Here is an 18653-nt window from a genome sequence, read left to right as displayed (position 1 = left end):
CAAGTCGTAGGGTCAGTATTGCCTCACGTGTTCCAACATTTCTACGGAATCCAAACTGATCTTCCCCCAGGTCGGCTTCTACCAGTTTTTCCATTCGTCTGTAAAGAATTCGCGTTAGTACTTTGCAGCTGTGACTTATTAAACTGATGGTTCGGTAATTTTCACATCTGTCAACACCTGCTTTCTTTGGGATTGGAATTATTATGTTCTACTTTAAGTCTGAGGGTATTTCGTCTGTCTCATACATCTTGCTCACCAGATGGTAGAGTTTTGTCAGGACTGGCTCTCCCAAGGCTGTCAGTAGTTCTAATGGAATGTTGTCTACTCCGGAGCCTTGTTTCGACTCAGGTCTTTCAGTGCTCTGTCAAACTCTTCACGCAGTATCATATCTCCCATTTCATCTTCATCTACATCCTCTTCCATTTCCATAATATTGTCATCAAGTACATCGCCCTTGTATAGACCCTCTATATACTCCTCCCACCTTTCTGCTTTCCCTTCTTTGCTTAGAACCGGGTTTCCATCAAAGCTCTTGATGTTCGTGCAAGTGTTCTCCTGTCTCCAAAGGTCTCTTTAATTTTCCTGTAGGCAGTATCTATCTTACCCCTAGTGAGATAAAGCTCTACATCCTTACATTTGTCCTCTAGCCATCCCTACTTAGCCATTTTGCACTTCCTGACGATATCATTTTTGAGACGTTTGTATTCCTTTTTGCCTGCTTCATTTACTGCATTTTTATATTTTCTCCATTCATCAATTAAATTCAATATTTCTTCTGTTACCCAAGGGTTTCTACTAGCCCTCGTCTTTTTACCTATTCGATCCTCTGCTGCCTTCACTATTTCATCCCTCAAAGCTACCCATTCTTCTTCTACTGTATTTCTTTCTCTCATTCATGTCAGTTGTTCCCTTATGCTCTCCCTGAAACTCTGTACAACCTCTGGTTCCTTCAGTTTATCCAAGTCCCATCTCCTTAAATTCCCACCTTTTTGCAGTTTATTCAGTTTTAATCTACAGTTCATAACCAATAGATTGTGGTCATAGTCCACATCTGCCCCTGGAAATGTCTTAGTTGTTGTTATCGTTACTATTACTGTAATAAAGCAACTTTTTTCAGCTCTTGGGAAACCACGGTAAAAATTCTATGAATTGTAGCCGTGTGAAGTTTTACTAACGTGATGTGAACTGCAAAGAATGAAAACGCCCTAAAAGAAACTGTAAGTTGCGAAAAGCAGAAAAATCGCAAAGGGTGAAATTGCAACCAAGTTTTTTGACCACAGGTTCTGCTGCCAACGAGGGAAACTATCTATTTCACACCACGCAAAAAGTAGAAATAAGCGCCACCCATTACATACGATGCTTTGAAAATAAAAGCGAAACGCTACAGGCAAACTTCGGTATGCTTAAAACAGAAAAACAACAAATAATAACTGTAAATAATTTTTGATTCTAGTCACTATTATTACCCACTGGGCATAGTGTACTACCTTGAACGCACCGTGCTCTGCAGAGGGTAAGTAGGTTTCTGACATCTGCAAAGGCTAATGATGGTGACGCCCCTCTCCCTGGTTTTCCAGATGCGCTTACTGTTTCCCTCGTATCAACAGCTGCCGGAAGTCTGAGTCGTTCCTGTTTCTTTTGCAGTGACAGACGTGACTGACGCGATTACTGAAAGCTTCCGCAAAGTTCTCTGACGGCTCTTCTAGCTACTGCTGACTACGTGTCTGTGCAGCTGATAATGGCATCACAGCCGAAACCGATCACGAGTTTCAGCGAAGTAATATCTGAGCAGTACATCGATTTCTGTAATTTAATATTGCAGGCTGTTCCTTGCATTGGATGTAATGTGTACAAAATCAATGAATCCATCAGCGTTCCTCTTCGGTAAATTTACAAGTAGACAGCGCAATGCTTAATGCACTGAGAAGAATTGCAAGTTAGCGTGACGTTATTGTGAATTAAGAAAAATTTGAGAAATCGACAGAATAACTAGCTTCAATACAGTATGCAATATATGACGCCTCATTGTAACATGGCCTCATTTGACTCCCTATTGTTGCGGAAATATTCCAGAAATTTTCATAAATTCGTTTAATTAAATACAACATATAGTTCTAAATTACAGAACATGTTAAGAATATGACAGCTGTATTGAATTGACATGCGGTCATTATCGACTTCTTCGTTCTTCGTGAATGGAATGGAATGTACGAGATCTAACGTCAGCGGACAAAAATTTACTCCGTCCGAACAGGCCTTGAAAGGCGCAAAGATACCGCCTTGTCATCCTCAGCCCACAGGCGTCACTGGATGCGGGTATGGAGGGCCATATGTTCAGCACACCGCTCTCCCGGCCATATGTTAGTTTAGGAGACCCGAGCCGCTTCTTCTCAATCAAATAGCTCCTCAGTTTGCCTCACAAGGGCTGAGTGCACCCCACTTGCCAACAGCGCTCGGCAGAACGGAGGATCACCCATCCAAATGCTAACCCAGCCCAACAGAGCTTAACTTCGGTAATCTGACGGGAACCGGTGTTACCACTGTGGGAAGGCCGTTGGGAGACAAAAATTTAGATCGGACACTATTCTATCGTCAAACCTGTGGCGCACCGATTTTAAATAGTTCACAAAATTTTAATATCCGCGATTGTGTATGAAATATTTGCAGACATCCATATGAGAACAACGAAAATCGTGCTGACACTGGTCTCGGTTCTCTTATCAGCGCAGATTTCTAGCGAGGGCAGTGGCTATGTATACGCCGCCGGCATCGGTGACAGGGTTTCTCGGTTGTAAATACTAGGGGCGTTAAATACGTATTGCAACACAATTTTGTTAATTCAAGATTCCAATAAAACATTTTATTCCCCACTCTTTTGGCAACAAAGCCCTATTTTTGAACGTAATCTCCGTGTAATACGACGGCCTTACGCACCCTACTGGTCGCTGTCGGAGCCATGTCTTGCTGCATCAATAAACTCCTCATCATCCATGTACTGCTTCCCAAGAAATGGGTCATTCATTGGGCCAGACAGATGGATATGTCGTGTGGCTAGGGCCTCCCGTCGAGTAGACCGTTCGCCTGGTGCAAGTCTTTCGTGTTGACGCCACTTCGGCGACTAGCGTATCGATGGGGATGAAATGATGATGATAAGGACAACAAAACACCCAGTCCCTGAGCGGAGAAAATCTCCGACCCAGCCGAGAATTGAACCCGGGCCGTTAGGTATGACATTCCGTCGCGCTGACCACTCAGCTACCAGGGGCGGACTGGGCCAGACAGGCAGAAGTTGTGATGTGCATGATCCTGGCTGTAGTGTTGATCAGGAAGAACAGTGAGCTCCTCTCGCTTGTGCAGACTTGAGTGAGGCCCTCCCTTGTCGTGGAGAAGAAGAAGTTCCTTCGCATTTTTGTGGCGATGAACACACTGAAGTCGTTTCTTCAGTTTCATGAGGGTAGCCCTTTGCACCTCAGAGATGATGGTTGCACAATGAGGGAGGACACAGAACAGAATAACGGCTTCAGAGTCCCCGAAGACCGTCGCTATGACTCTACCGGCTGACGGTGCGGCTTTGAGCTTTTTCTTCGGAGGAGAGGTGGTGTGGCGTCACTCCATGGGTTGCCATGTTCGACAAAACATTGGCACTATCAGCCTCGTAATGCGCAAGCATTTCCCCAGAAATGCTCCTTCGTTGCTCATTACGGTCTTCTGTTAGGTGGCAAGGAACCTAGTCGGCTCTCACCTTTGAGTATCCTAACCTGTAGACGAGTTTGTCAGCACTGCAACATAGACGTCGAGTTGTGCGGAAGGATGTTGACTGTGATCCGTGGATCACCTGGAATGGTAGTGCCGGTAATCTCCAGTTCCAGTACCCAATACTGCATGAGTAATAGCTGTGTATGTCAACCCGGTACGCGAGAGATCGGACAGGTTTGTGTGGCCTTGTTGCGAAAATGACAGACGCCTCGCCCAACGACTCACCCTGCCTTTGTTCACTACCAGGTCTCCCTAGACATTCTTAAAGCCCCTATGAATATCTGCGATGGTTTGGTTTTTCGCCAAAAGAAACTCAATGACAGCTCTCTGCTTGGAATGCTCCTCCGTTACAAATGGTATTCTGAAGGCCACGCAGAACGCCGCCACCTATCGGAAATTCATGGAAATAGGAGCTGCAGTGGTAATATTCCACGATGTCCGACAACAACGGAAGTTGACCTAGAAATAAATGCGTTGCATCATATTTCGAATGCCCCTCGTAATTAATAATAATTTTTGGTTTAAGTCTGTACTATTAATCATTTGGATATACTATACTACGTTCAATACACAGTGCTCTACAAAGGGTAAGAGGAGTTGTGAAATCTGCAAGGGCCAATGATGGGATATGCCCTCTTTCCTGGGCTTATGAACGCATTTCCTGTTTCCGTCGTATCAACAGTTGCCTCCTGTTTCACTTGCAGTGACAGAGGTGATTTAAGCGATTACCGAAAGCTACCACAAAGTTCCCTCAAAGCTCTCCTAGTAAATACTGACAACACGTCCACGTTTCGCTTCTGTACTCGTTAGACCTGATGATGGCATCAAAGCCGAAACCGATCACGAGTTTTAATGAACAAATATCTGACCAAGACATTTACTTCGATTATTTAATGTGTTAGGCAGTTCCATTCATTGGAAACTTCGCTTCATAATCTTACTCCTATTTTTCTGTTACAAACGCAGAAATAATGTTCTTTGCAAAATCAGTGGATCCGTCAGCGTTCCTCTTCGATGTCTTTGGAAGTAGACAGCGCAATGCTTATTCCACTGAGAAGTTGTCAAGTTATGTGATCTGATGTTATTGTGAAGAGAGAAAAATTTCGGAAATCGACAGTATAATAACTAGCTTCAAACTAGTACGCAATATGTGTCGCCTTATTGCAACATGGCTTCATTTAACGTCCTATTGTTGCGCAAATGTTCCACAAAAATTTCATGAATTCGTTATTATTCAATACGATGGATAGTTCTAACTCATAGAACACGCTAATAATGTGACAACTATGTTGAATTGAATTGTAGTCATTATCTACTTCTACGTTCTACATCAACGGAATGTAATTTACGAGATCCAACGTCAGCAGACAAAAATTTAAGTCAGACACAATCCTACCGTCAAAGCTCTAGCGCATCGAAATAAATGAATCACAAAATTTTAACATCCGCGAAATACTTGCAGACATGGATATAACACCGACGAAAATGGTTCTGACACAAATATCAGTTCTCTTATCAGCGCATATTTCAAGCGACGGCAGTGGCTATGTAGACGGCGCCGGCATCGGTGATAGAGATTCTCAGTTGTAAACACCACAATGCTGATGGCGATAAAGCAGCGGAGCAGGGTCTCTTCGGTCGGCAGCAACATCAGCCGTCGACCCTGGTAATTTTATTGACTTAACCATCTCTTATGACCGATTTATATATTGGTGTGCAACTAAGAAGATGGCTCACAGTGGGTCAGAATCCTGAAAAAGCGGCCATAAATAAATAAAAAAGTTTGGAGTTAAATAGTTTCGTTTAATAGTTTGGCTAGAATAAGGAGGGCAGTATTCAACCCCGATCTTAGAAGCGGCAGCTCTTTCTTCCCAACGTTGAATTTCAGGTCCAACGCGACATTCATTTGTGAGCCGCGCGCTGAGCTAGCCAGGCTACGAAAGCACTGCGTCGTTAGAATGAAACATTTTTGTTCAGCGGAATCAGACAGAAGTTTTTTTTAACTGGAGGCTGTTCCACAAGAAATACTTAATTAAGACAAATTATTTCGTTGTTTAATCATTATTAACAACTGCAAACAGAAAAATTGTAAAATTCGAGCGAAAAAAATGTAGGCTTTAGATTCCTCGACATTCTACCTACTGTTTCACCCCGTCTTAAACATGTACTATTATCTTCGCGAATCAGCCTTAAAATCCAGCTACCAACTGCGACTACGACTTTGAGCCATTTTTCAAGCGACAGTTGCAAAATACCGTTATTTACTCTGAGAAAAAAGAATTAAAAATTTTAATAAACTACGAATAAAACACATACGCACGTACAATTGTTATTTACATAATTTCGCCAATAAGCTGCTACAACACAGCGATATACTTACTAAAATTATACGAGTCGGAAAGCTGTCAGGGTACACGTAGGAATCAACAAAGAAGTTAATAAAGCAGTATTGTCTGAACATGGACCGAAGTCTTCTCACGTGAAAAATTTGCAGGATCTGTTTCAGAGTCGTTTAGCAACAGTCGATCCCTATGTTTGTTCTTTACGGTAACGACATACAGGGAAAGTGAAAACTTCACTGTCTGAAGCTTTTGCTCTCTTGGTACCTACTACGAAAAATCAGATGCTCAGGTAGATGAAGAGGCTACAAATGTTGGTGAACAAGAAGGTGAAGAAGTAAATGAAGACTAAGAAAACTTATTAATCTTTCAATTTTTGGTACTAACACGTATTTTCTGCAATAAAGACAGTAATAACTGCAGTTTTGTAATAAATTTTAAGATTAAAATTATAAATGTTCACCTTAAACATTATTGTTGTGCTGTTGTGGTCTTCAGTCCAGAGACTAGTTTGATGCTGGTTTCCACGCTACTCTATCCTGTACAGGATTTTTCGTCTGCCGAGCCTTGGTTGGAACGATGGCGTGTTAAAGTAAACGTTGACAAGTGCGAAGCAGTTCTGTATACACGCAGACCGAAACTACTGCGTAAACATCAACACAGTACACAGATAACACTACATACACGCCCAATACTTTTCCGAGAGAAAGTCAGATATCTCGGTGGCTGGCTGGACCAGAAACTTACATGGGGGGCCCACATCGAATACGTTGCCAACAGAGCGTACGCGAGGCTCAAACAACTCTACCCAATGCTCAACTGGGAAAGCACACTGAATAGGATGGTGTCGAGGTCCATACATATGACACTGATTAGACCTCTGATGACATACGCAGCTCCCGTCTGGGGATATGCAGCTCCTAAGCGCCTTCCTTACTATGGGAAACTATGATTACAACCATAGGTGGAAGCATAAGTAGCCAAAGACACTACTAGCTAGGGCATAACCACCTATGCCAAGCTAACATACACCAACAAGCTACAACCGTCGGCAAGCCCCTGAATATCAGCAACGTTGACTGGATATACCAGCTGCTATTAAAGCCGACCAACAGGCTACAGCAGGGAAACCGGCGAGCTCGCCCACTGACGCACAAACAAATCGCCAACATCACCCTACACTGTGCATCTGATATCTGACCTATCGGACTCAAAACGATGATGAGCCTAACTGTTACAGGCTTGCTGACGCTGACAGAGAGATCAATACCGGCACCCAGCGACAGCCGCCGAGTAACAGCACCGCACAACGTCAAAGGTATGGACATGCATGTTACCCACTACTAACAAAGCCTATCATTGCATGACCTGTCGCAGGCAGCAAGACATCCGCTAATGCTCTTACTACCCGACCTAACTATCGCAGAGGTTTTTTTCCCTTGGCTTTTGCCTTGGAATTTTTTTTCCTCTACCCTTCAAACCACTACACTTAGTTTGACTTTCGACTCAATCTGTCTCCAGATGAGCGCGTATTAGTGGTTAACCTTAACCAGGCGTGCGCAAACATCGCTGTACCCACATCCTGCGACACCTCACTTTAGTGAAAACTAACCCTTATGCAGAGATGGCAGTAGACCTTTCGAGTTGGCCAGTATGTCGGTGTGGGCATGGAGGGGCTGCACCTCTAAAAAACAAAAAACAAAAAATCTGTACAAACTGTAAATAGCCTTTCACTCCCTGTATTTTACCCCTACCACCTACAGAATTTGAGAGAGAGTATTCCAGTCAATATTGTCAAAAGCTTTCCCTAAGTCTACAAATGCTAGAAACGTAGGTTTACCCTTCCTTAATCTATCTGCTAAGATAAGTCGTAGGTACACTATTGCCTCGCCTGTTCCAGCATTTCTACGGAATCCAAACTGATCTTCCCCAAGGTCAGTTTCTAGCAGTTTTTCCATTCGAGTCTAAAGAATTCGTGTTAGTATTTTGCAGCCATGACCAATTAAACTGATTGCTCGCTAGTTTTCACTCCTGCCTACATCTGCTTTCTTTGGGATTGGAATTATTATATTCTTCTTGAAGTGTGATGGTATTTGGCGTGTCTCGTACATCTTGCTCACCATATAGTGGAGTTTTGTCAGGGCTGGCTCTCCCAAGACCATGAGTGGTTCTAATGGAATGGAATGTTGTCCACTCCCAGGGCCTTGTTTCGATTCAGGTCTTTCAGTGCTCTGTCAAACTCTTCACGCAGTATCACATCTCCCATTTCATCTTCATCTACGTCCTCTTCCATTTCCATTATATTGCCCTCAAGTACGTCGCCCTTGTACAGCCCTCTATATACTGCTTTCACCTTTCTGCTTTCCCTTGTTTGGTTAGGACTGATTTTCCATCTGAGCTCTTGATATTCATACAGGTGGTTCTCATTTCTCGAAAGGTCTCTTAATTTTCCTGTAGTCAGTATTTATCTTACCCCTAGTGATATACGCCTCTATGTCCTTACATTTGGTCTCTAGCCATTCTTGCTTAGCCATTTTGCACTTCCCGTCGATCTCATTTTTGAGACGTTTGTATTCCTTTCCGCCTGCTTCATATACTGCATTTTTGTATTTTCTCCTTTCATCGATTAAATAAAATATCTCTTGTGTTACCCAATGATTTCTACTAGCCCTCGTCTTTTTACTTACTTGATCCTCTGCTGCTTTCAATATTTCATTCGTTAAAGCTACCCATTCTTCTTCTACTGTATTCCTTTCCCCTGTATTTGTCAATCGTTTTCTAATGCTCTCTCTGAAACCCCCTACAACTCTGGTTCTTTCAGTTTATTCAGATCCCATCTCCTTAAATTACCACATTTTCGCAGTTTCTTTCAGTTTTAATCTACAGTTCATAATCAATAAATTGTGGTCAGACTCCATATCTGCTCCTGGAAATGTCTTACAATTTAAAACCTGGTTCCTAAATCTCTGTCTAACCGTTATATAATCTTCCAGTGTCTGCAGGCCTCGTCCACGTATACAGCCTTCTTTCATTTAAGCTCCATTAATTTTTTCCATATTCTTCTCGCCATACTGGATCCGCCGTTATGAATTTTCAGTTTTCATATATAAGTCGTTAGCAGAAGCCCATTTTTGGTCATATTGGAGCAGGTTTCTTAAATTTCGGCCAGGTTTTCGGGATTCTGTCCACCTGTGCGGCCGCATGCTCTTTCAGAGCAGAGAGGGATGAAAATACCTTACGGAGGCGCCGCCGCTCTCTCTGACTCTGCGGAGCGCCACGAGCTCCAGCCGTTGCCTACTCTGATAACTGGCGACGCTGGGGTAAACGCCACGTTGGCCCACGCTTTCTGTTTCCGACTGTTTCTAGAACAGGATATGTGTACTCGAAAAATAGTAGCTGTCGCTTCTTAGAGTAATACTTCAAGTGTTTGCTTTAGGCTACGCATATTGAACACGTGTGAAAGGACTCTCACCACTCCCAAACTGACGCAAAACTCAATGGTAAATGTCCACGTTTTGGTCAGACGCTGTTGACTGTAGCGTCAACTGCCCCTTGATATTGCCCATGACCCCAATACTCCCCTTCTTACGTGCACGCCACTACATTTACATCTACAGCAATACTCCGCAAGCCACCTGACGGTGTGTGATGGAGGGTACTTCTGGTACGACTAACTGATCTCTCCATCCGTGTTCTATTCATGAATGGCGTCAGCTCTAATTTCTCGATTTTTTTTTCTCGTTGTGGTTGTTCTGGGAGACATATTTGGGAGGAAGTAACATGTTGTCCGACTCTTCCCAGAAAGTGACTTCTCGAAATTTGAATAGTAAATCTCTCCGTGATGCACAACGCCTCTCTTGTAGTGTCTGCCACTGGAGTTCCAACATCTTTGTAATGCTCTCGTGCCAACCGAATTACCCCATGAAAAAACCCAACTTTCTTCTTTAGGTCTTCTCTATCTCTTCTGTTATCCCTACATGGTAAAAGTCCGAAATTGATGAACAGTACTCAAGAATCGGTCGAACAAACACCTTTTAAGGCACCTCTTTGTTGGATGAGTTACATTTCCTCACGATTCTCCCTATGACACTGTCTGGCATCTGCTTTGGTTGTATGTGGCCATTCCACGTAGAGTCGCACCGGATAGTTACTTCTCGATATTTCAAGGTAGGTACTGTTTCCAGCAATTTGCCATCAATAGTGTAGTTGTAAAGTAGTGGATTTATTTTCCTATGTACACGCAATGTTACATTTGTTTACGTTGAGGGTCAACTAAAAAAGCCTGCACTATTCGTCAAACCTCTGCACGCCGTTCTGAAAATCGATACTATATTCTGGCTTTGCTACTTCCTTATAGACAACCCCATCATCTGCTAACAGTTGAAAAGAGCTTCCGAAGCCTTCTATTAGATGATTTATACACACTGTAAACAGTAGCGGTCTTATCACACTTCCTTGGGATCCTCCGGAAATTACCATAACATCTGATGCCTCATTAACAGCGGTGTGTTGATTTCTAACTGCAAAGAGGTTTTGAATCCAGTTGAAAATCTGATCCGATACCCTATAAGCTCGTATTTCTTTCAGTAAGCGGCAGTGTGGGACGACGTCAAATGCGTTCCTGCAGTCAAGGAAAGCGCCGTCAACCTTGGCGCCGCTCTCTACAGAGCTATGGAGGAACAGAGCGCGCTGAGTTTCGCAAGATCGCTGTTTTCAGAATTTTGATTTTTATAGAGGCGAATTCCTTTCTCCAATAACCTCATAATTCTTGAGTATAAAAAATGTTCCATAACTCTACAACAGATGGACGTCAACAGTGCAGCCTGTAATTATATGCACATCTCTCACGACTCTTCTTGAAAACGTGAATGACCTACCCTTTTTTCCAGTCTCTAGGTACCCTTCGTTGCTCCAGCGAACCACGATAAACTGCTGCTAGAAGCGATGCAAGTTCTTCTGCGCTCTTTATGGAATCATATAGGTATCTCATCTGATCCTGATACCTTTTGACTACAAAATTATTGCAGTTGTTGTATTCCGCTACCAGTTGTCTCAATATTTTCCATTTACAAGTTCGTCCGATGATTGAAATGAGGGATCATGTTTCGATCTTCCGTGGTGGAACAGTTTCAGAATATCGAATTCAGTATTGCAGGTTTTCCTGCGCCCTGTCTCCGTCTCGGTGCCATTATGGAGACTGAGTACAGAATAGATTATTTCGAACCGCTTATTGATATTACTAGAGGTAATAGGGGTAATAGAGTAATTAGGAGATACTAGAAGGTATCAGATAGATTATATAATGGTAAGACAGAGATTTAGGAACCAGGTTTTAAACTGTAAGACATTTCCAGAGGCAGATGTGGACTCTGACCACAATCTATTGTGTATGAACCGTAGATTAAAACTGAAGAAACTGTAAAAAGGTGGGAATTTAAGGAGATGGGACCTTGATAAACTGACTAAACCAGAGGTTGTACAGAGTTTCAGGGAGAGCATAAGGGAAAAATTGACAGGAATGGGGAAAAGAAATACAGTAGAAGAAGAATGGGTAGCTTTGAGGGATGAAATGCAAATGAGATCGAGAGGAAATGCAAAATGGCGAAGCAGGGATGGTTAGACGACAAATGTAAGGATGTAGAGGCTTATCTCACTAGGGGTAAGATAGATACTGCCTACAGAAAAATTAAGGAGACCTTCGGAGAAAAGAGAACTATCTGTATGAATATCAAGGTGGCAACCCAGTTCTAAGCAAAGAAGTGAAAGCAGAAAGGTGGAAGGAGTATATAGAGGGTCTATACAAGGGCGAAGTACTTGAGGACAATAGTATGGAAATGGAAGAGGAGGTAGATGGAGATGAAATGGGAGATATGATACTGCGTGAAGAGGTTGACAGAGCACTGAAAGAAAAGACCTGAGCGAAACAAGACCCCGGGAGAACATTCCAGTACAACTACTGACAGCCTTGGGAGAGCCATTCCTGACAAAACTCTACCATCTGGTGAGCAATATGCATGAGAAGGGCGAAATACTCTCAGACTTCAAGAAAAATATAATAATTCCAATCCCAAGGAAAGTAAGTGTTGAGCCGCGCGGGATTAGCCGAGCGGTCTAGGGGGCTGCAGTCTTGGACTGTGCGGCTGGTCCCGGCGGAGATTCAAGTCCTCCCTCGCGCATGTGTGTGTGTGTTTGTCCTTAGGATAATTTAGGTTAAGTAGTGTGTAAGCTTAGAGACTGATGACCTTAGCAGTTAAGTCCCATAAGATTTCACACACATTTGAACGAAGCAGGTGTTGAAAGATGTGAAAATTACCGAACTATCAGTTTAATAAGCCACGACTGCAAAATACTAACACGGATTCTTTACAGACGAATGGAAAAACTGGTAGAAGCCGACCTCGGCGAAGATCAGTTTGGATTCCGTAGAAATATGAAACACGTGAGGCAATACTGACCCTACAACTCACCTTAGAAGATAGATTAAGGCAAACCTACGTTTCTAGCATTTGTAGCCTTAGAGAAAGTTTTTGACAATGTTGATTAGAATACTCTCTTTCAAATTCTGAAGGTGGCAGGAGTAAAATACAGGGACCGAAAGGCTATTTGCAAATTGTACAGAAACCAGATGGCAGTTATAAGAGTCGATGGACATGAAAGGGAAGCAGTGGTTGGGATGGGAGTGAGACAGGTTTGTAGCCTATTCCCGATGTTATTCAATCAGTATATTGAGCAAGCAGTTAAGGAAACAAAAGAAAAATTCGGAGTAGGTATTAAAAACTTTGAGGTTCGCCGATGACATTCTGATTCTCTCAGAGACAGCAAAGGACTTGGAAGAGCAGATGAACGGAATGGACAATGTCTTGAAAGAACGATATAAGATGAACATCAACAAAAGCAAAACAAAGATAATGGAATGTAGTCGAATTAAGTCGGGTGATACTGAGGGAATTAGATTAGGAAATGAGACACTTAAAATAGTAAAGGAGTTTTGCTATTTGGGGAAGAAAATAACTGATGATGGTCGAAGTAGAGAGGATATAAAATGAATACTGGCAATGGCAAGGAAAGTGTTTCTGAAGGAGAGAAATTTGTTGACGTCGAGTATAGATTTAAGTGTCAGGAAGTCGTTTTTGATAATATTTGCATGGAGTGTAGCCATGTATGGAACTGAAACATGCACTATAAATAGTTTGGACAAGAAGAGAATAGAAGCCTTCGAAATGTGGTGCTATAGAAGAATGCTGAAGATTAGATGGGTAGATCACATAGCTAATGAGGAGGTATTGAATAGAATTGCGGAGAAGAGGAGTTTGTGGCACAACTTGACAAGAAGAAGGGATTGGTTGGTACGACATGTTCTGAGACATCAAGGGAGCACCAATTTAGTACTGGAGGGCAGCGTGGAGGGTAAAAATCGTAGAGGGAGACCAAGAGATGAATACACTAAGCAGATTCAGAAGGATGTAGGTTGCAGTAGGTACTGGGAGATGAAGAACCTTGCACAGGATAGAGGAGAATGGAGAGCTGCATCAAACCAGTCTTAGGACTGAAGACCACAACAAAAACAACATTGATATTACGTAAGACTCAAACCTCTTAGAGCTATTAATCAGATTGTTTGACAAAATTTTACTTCCAAAATCATTGAAAGCTCGTCTTATTGTTTTCCTTATGCTCATTTTCGTTTTATTCAGCCTTTATTTGTCAGCTCGGTTTTGACTTCTCTATAATCTGTGATGGAACTTCCTTTGTTTACGTGCTGTTACACCACAGTGGGTCTCTCCACCCTTTAAGATCTTACTCGGTACATAATTGTTTATGGTGTACTGAAAGATGCTTTTGAATTTTTCCATTTGCACTCTACATGTTCCTCCCCAGGAATAAGTATTTTTGTTAAAAAAAATTCCTTCCTGTCTTGACATTCTTGTAATATCCGTAATCGCACATGCTATCACAACGTTATGATCACTAATACCACCTATACGTTAAGTGATTTGAGATGTTCAGGCCTGTTTGTTGCTGGGAATCTAAGACTTCACCTTCACGAGTTGGTTCTCTAACTACCATCTCGAACTAATTTCGGATAAGAGATGCACAACGACGTCACATGAATGCCTGCCTCCGGCACCAGTTTTGATTACATGACTCCTCCAGTCTACAACTGGCAAGTTGAAGTTACCCCCTACTACAACGGCATGTTGAGGAAACTCATTGATGATATTCTGCAAGTTCTCTCTGAAGCGTACTACCATTATACCTCCTGATGTGGTCTATAAAAGCACCCGATTACCATTTTTGCCTTATCTGTGATGCATAGCTTCAACCAGATTGATTCGCATCCGGAATCGCTAGATATTACCGGTATCTTTATTGCAACGAACACAGCGCCACCATTGGTGACTAATCTATCCCTACGATAAATATTCCAATCCGAATTTAGGATTTCGTTGCTATTCATCTCCGGTTTCAAATAGCTTTCTGTTCCTAATACTATCTGGGCCTTAAACATTCAATAAGTGATACTATTTCTGAGCCTTACCATGCCCACCCCTTCGGTTTCCTAATACCATATTAATATTTTCTATTCCCGATCTGCAGGACGAGCATTCTCTGAGAATGATGTGCCTGATGCATCTTCGGCAGCCAATCCATCTCTGATCGAAAGGGAGGAAAGGAGGGTGGGTAGTACATCTAACCTAAAAAACAGTAGCTGGCTTTTTGTTGACTGTCCTCGGTCCAGAGGCGCTACATTCATACAGCTGATGCCATAGGCCCTGCACTGTCAATGGACCCGCAGCAGCACTCCCCATTTTTTTTTGGAGTAAAATATATGGAGTTACTGAAATCTTATACTTCATTACTTCCACCACTTTTTTCAACTAACGTGCCTTTACATTAGGTTTGTCTATCATCTTCGAACACATTTCTGTAAATTTTACAAGCGCTCTTCAACATCTAGCCTGTTCAGATAATGCAAGGAGTTGTTTCTCACCCGCCAAAATCCAAAAATCGTAGCCGTATTGTGGCCGCTAGTCACCGTCATCACAACTCCACTGCAGGGTAGCCTTCCCTCCAACAACATAGGTTGTACGGCACAGTCTGATTGCCAGGCGCAACCGAACCATTTGCAATTTGAGGGCCCGCAATGAAAGTCGACAGTATAACCCGAACTATATAGTAAGTCAGCAGTCATGTGTGACAAGTGGTGCTCACTTTCTTTTCACTGCCCAAACAAGGATATAATCTGCATTCCGCGGATTATCGGGCAGTTCCAATTCCATCGAACTTAGCAGTTAGAAAGCAGATCACTCCCCGAGGAGCTTCGATCTATTCGCCAAAGAAATCGCGCCATCCACGGACGACGACTCCTGCGAGAAATCAGCAGTCCAGCGACAACGGAAGAAATCGCCACTGAGTGGTGCTTATACCGGAGAGAATATAGCCGTATTCACTCATTAGCATTTATTCTCTGCACGGGACAATGCACAGCCTAGGAATACACTGAGGTCATGGGATAGCAATATGTACACATACAGATGGCAGTAATATCGCATACACAAGGTATAAAAGGGCAGTGCATTGGCGGAGTTTTCATTTGTACTCAGTTGATAGTAATAAAAGATGTTCGACGTGAATATGGCCGGACGTCGGGAATTACCAGATTTTGAAGACGGACTGATAGTTGTAGCTAGACCCGTGTGATATTCCGTTTCGGAAATAGTTGGAGAATTCAATATTTCGAGATCCACAGTGGACTAGTAGTTGGGGCTAGAACCATGTGACATTCCGTTTCGAAAATAGTTAGAGAATTCAATATTTCGAGTTCCACAGTGTCAAGAGTGTTCCGAGAATACCAAATTTCACACGTTATCTCTCACCACGGACAACGCGGTGGCCGACGGCATTCTGTTAACAATCGAGACCAGCACCGTCTGCGTAGAGTTGTCAGTGCTAACAGACAAGGAGCACTGCATGAAGTAACCGCAGATATCATTGTGGGACGCACGAGGAACTTTCCGTTAAGAAATTTGACGTTATTGGGTTATGGCAGCAGACGACCGATGTGAGTGTCTTTGCTAACAGCAGGACATCACCTGCAGCGCCTCTCGTGGTCTCGTGACCTTATTGGTTGGACCCTAGACGACTGAAAATCGTGGCCTAATCAGATAACTCCGGATTTCAGTTGGTAGAAGCTAGTGGTAGGGTTCGAGTATTCCGGAGACCCCACGAAGCTGTGGACCCAATTTATCAACAAGATACAGCGCAAGTTGGTAATGGGTCCTTAATGATGTGGTTTGTGTTTACATGGAATGGACGGGTCTTCTGATCCAAATGAAACAATCATTGACTGGAAATGGTTACATGGACCCCATGCAGCAGCCATTAATGCACTTCATGTTCCCAAACAACGATGGAATTTTAGGGATGACACTGTGCCATGTCACCGGGCAACAATTGTTCGCGATTGGTTTCAAGAAAATTTTAGATAATTCGTGCGACTCACTTCGCCACGCAGATCGTCCGACATGAATCCCAGTGAACATTTATGGGACATAATCGAGAGGTTTGTTTACGCACAAAATCCTGCACCTCTGTCTTTGCGCAATTGTCAACAGCTATGGATCAATATTTCTGCAGGGGACATCTAAAGAAGTGTCGAGTCCATACTACTTCAAGTTGCTGCTCTTTACCGGGCAAAAGGATGTTCGACATGATATTAGGAGGTATACAGTGACTGTTGTCAATTGAGTGTATGTGTACAACTATCATATGAGAGTTGAGTATTTTTGTAACTGATAAAAATTAGTATTTTGGGCATAAAGATTTGTAAGAAATTGAGCAGTTGTAATATTTATGTTACGTGCGACCGACAGGGTTTGTTATTGAGTGGTGTCCCGTTTGCACAGACAAACAAAAAATGTTCAAATGTGTGTGAAATCTTATGGGACTTAACTGCTAAGGTCATCAATCCCTGAGCTTACACGCTACTTAACCTAAATTATCCTAAGGAGAAACACACACACCCATGCCCAAGGGAGAACTCGAACATCCTCCGGGACCAGCAGTGCAGTCCATGACTGCAGCACCTAAAACCGCTCGGCTAATCCCGCGCGGCTTGCACAAACAAATCAGCGACATCCTGTATGTCGTTCTCAATGTATTGGAGTTACAGTAGCCACATCGATTGCCGCCGAAGTGTAGTTGCAACGCGTAGGTTTACAGTTTACACTAACAGTCTTCACGATAACAGATTTTTGAAAATAAAATAACACGTGTTCTCAACTAACTTTTTATGCTGACTTCAAAACTGTGGTTAGATTCCATCCATCACGTAAAGTTTTTGTATAAGAAAATTAGTTTATTTCATTTTTAGTTATGAAAGCTTTTTGGATAGCGAACTGGGTGCACGAGAATTCATTATTTTTAATGTGAGTGGGGAAACGAGGCAATAAAGACCATTAGAGTGTAAAGATTTTGACAAATCGAAGACATTTTATGTCTCGAACTGAAAACATCTAGCATGAACTGCTTGTAGACGACAAAGAACTTCGGATTAGGAATTGTAATTCTGTCAGACACAGCAAAGAACCTGGAAGAGCAGCTGAACGGAATGGACAAGGTCTTGAAAGGAGGCTATAAGATGAACATCAACAAAAGTAAAACGAGGATAATGGAATGTAGTCGAATTAAATCGGGTGTTGCCGAGGGTATTAGATTTGTAAATGAGACACTTAAAGTAGTAAAGGAGTTTTGCTATTTGGGGAGCAAAATAACTGATGATGGTCGAAGTAGAGAAGATATAAAATGTAGACTGGAAATGGCAAGGAAAGAGTTTCTGAAGAAGAGGAATTTGTTAACATTGAGTATAGATTTAAGTGTCAGGAAGTCGTTTCTGAAAGTATTTGTATGGAGTGTAGCCATGTATGGAAGTGAAACATGGACAATAAATAGTTTGGACAAGAAGAGAATAGAAGCTTTCGAAATGTGGTGCTACAGAAGAATGCTGAAGATTAGATGGGTAGATCACATAACTAATGATGAAATATTGAATAGAATTGGGGAGAAGAGGAGTTTGTGGCACAACTTGACGAAAAGAAGGGACCGATTAGTAGGACATGTTCTGAGGCATCAAGGGATCACAAATTGGAGGGCAGCGTGGAGGGTAAAAATCGTAGAGGGAGAGCAAGAGATGAATATACTAAACAGGTTCAGAAGGATGTAGGTTGCAGTAGGTACTGGGAGATGAAGAAGCTTGCACAAGATAGAGTAGCATGGAGAGCTGCATCAAACCGGTCTCTGGACTGAAGACAACAATAACAACATTTCGCCCCCTTAGGGATTGATTTTGCAAAAGCAGTGAAATGAGTATTTATTTCTTTTACAGGAGCCAAATATTAATTTTCAGCTTCAAAACAGCTTGCATAACGAAATATTTCCAAAAACCATTTCATCCCCTCTGCTCTTCCGCCATAGGGGTGTATTTCCAAAAACAATGAAACACATATTTTTTTATTTATAACCGAGAAGTCAAAAACCAATTTTCACAGATCTCGCTTT

General features: G+C 42.5%; 1 pseudogene; it reads right to left on the bottom strand.

Annotated features, from left to right (window-relative positions):
• Positions 1 to 2441: 2441 nt before the first annotated feature.
• Positions 2442 to 2559, bottom strand: LOC124709497 (annotated as a pseudogene).
• Between the last annotated feature and the right edge of the window lie 16094 nt (positions 2560 to 18653).

Source organism: Schistocerca piceifrons, chromosome 7 (genome assembly GCF_021461385.2).
Source record: "Schistocerca piceifrons isolate TAMUIC-IGC-003096 chromosome 7, iqSchPice1.1, whole genome shotgun sequence".
Lineage (NCBI taxonomy): Eukaryota > Metazoa > Arthropoda > Insecta > Orthoptera > Acrididae > Schistocerca > Schistocerca piceifrons.
Note: the sequence above shows the minus strand (reverse complement) of the source record. Positions and strands in the feature narration are given on the sequence as shown.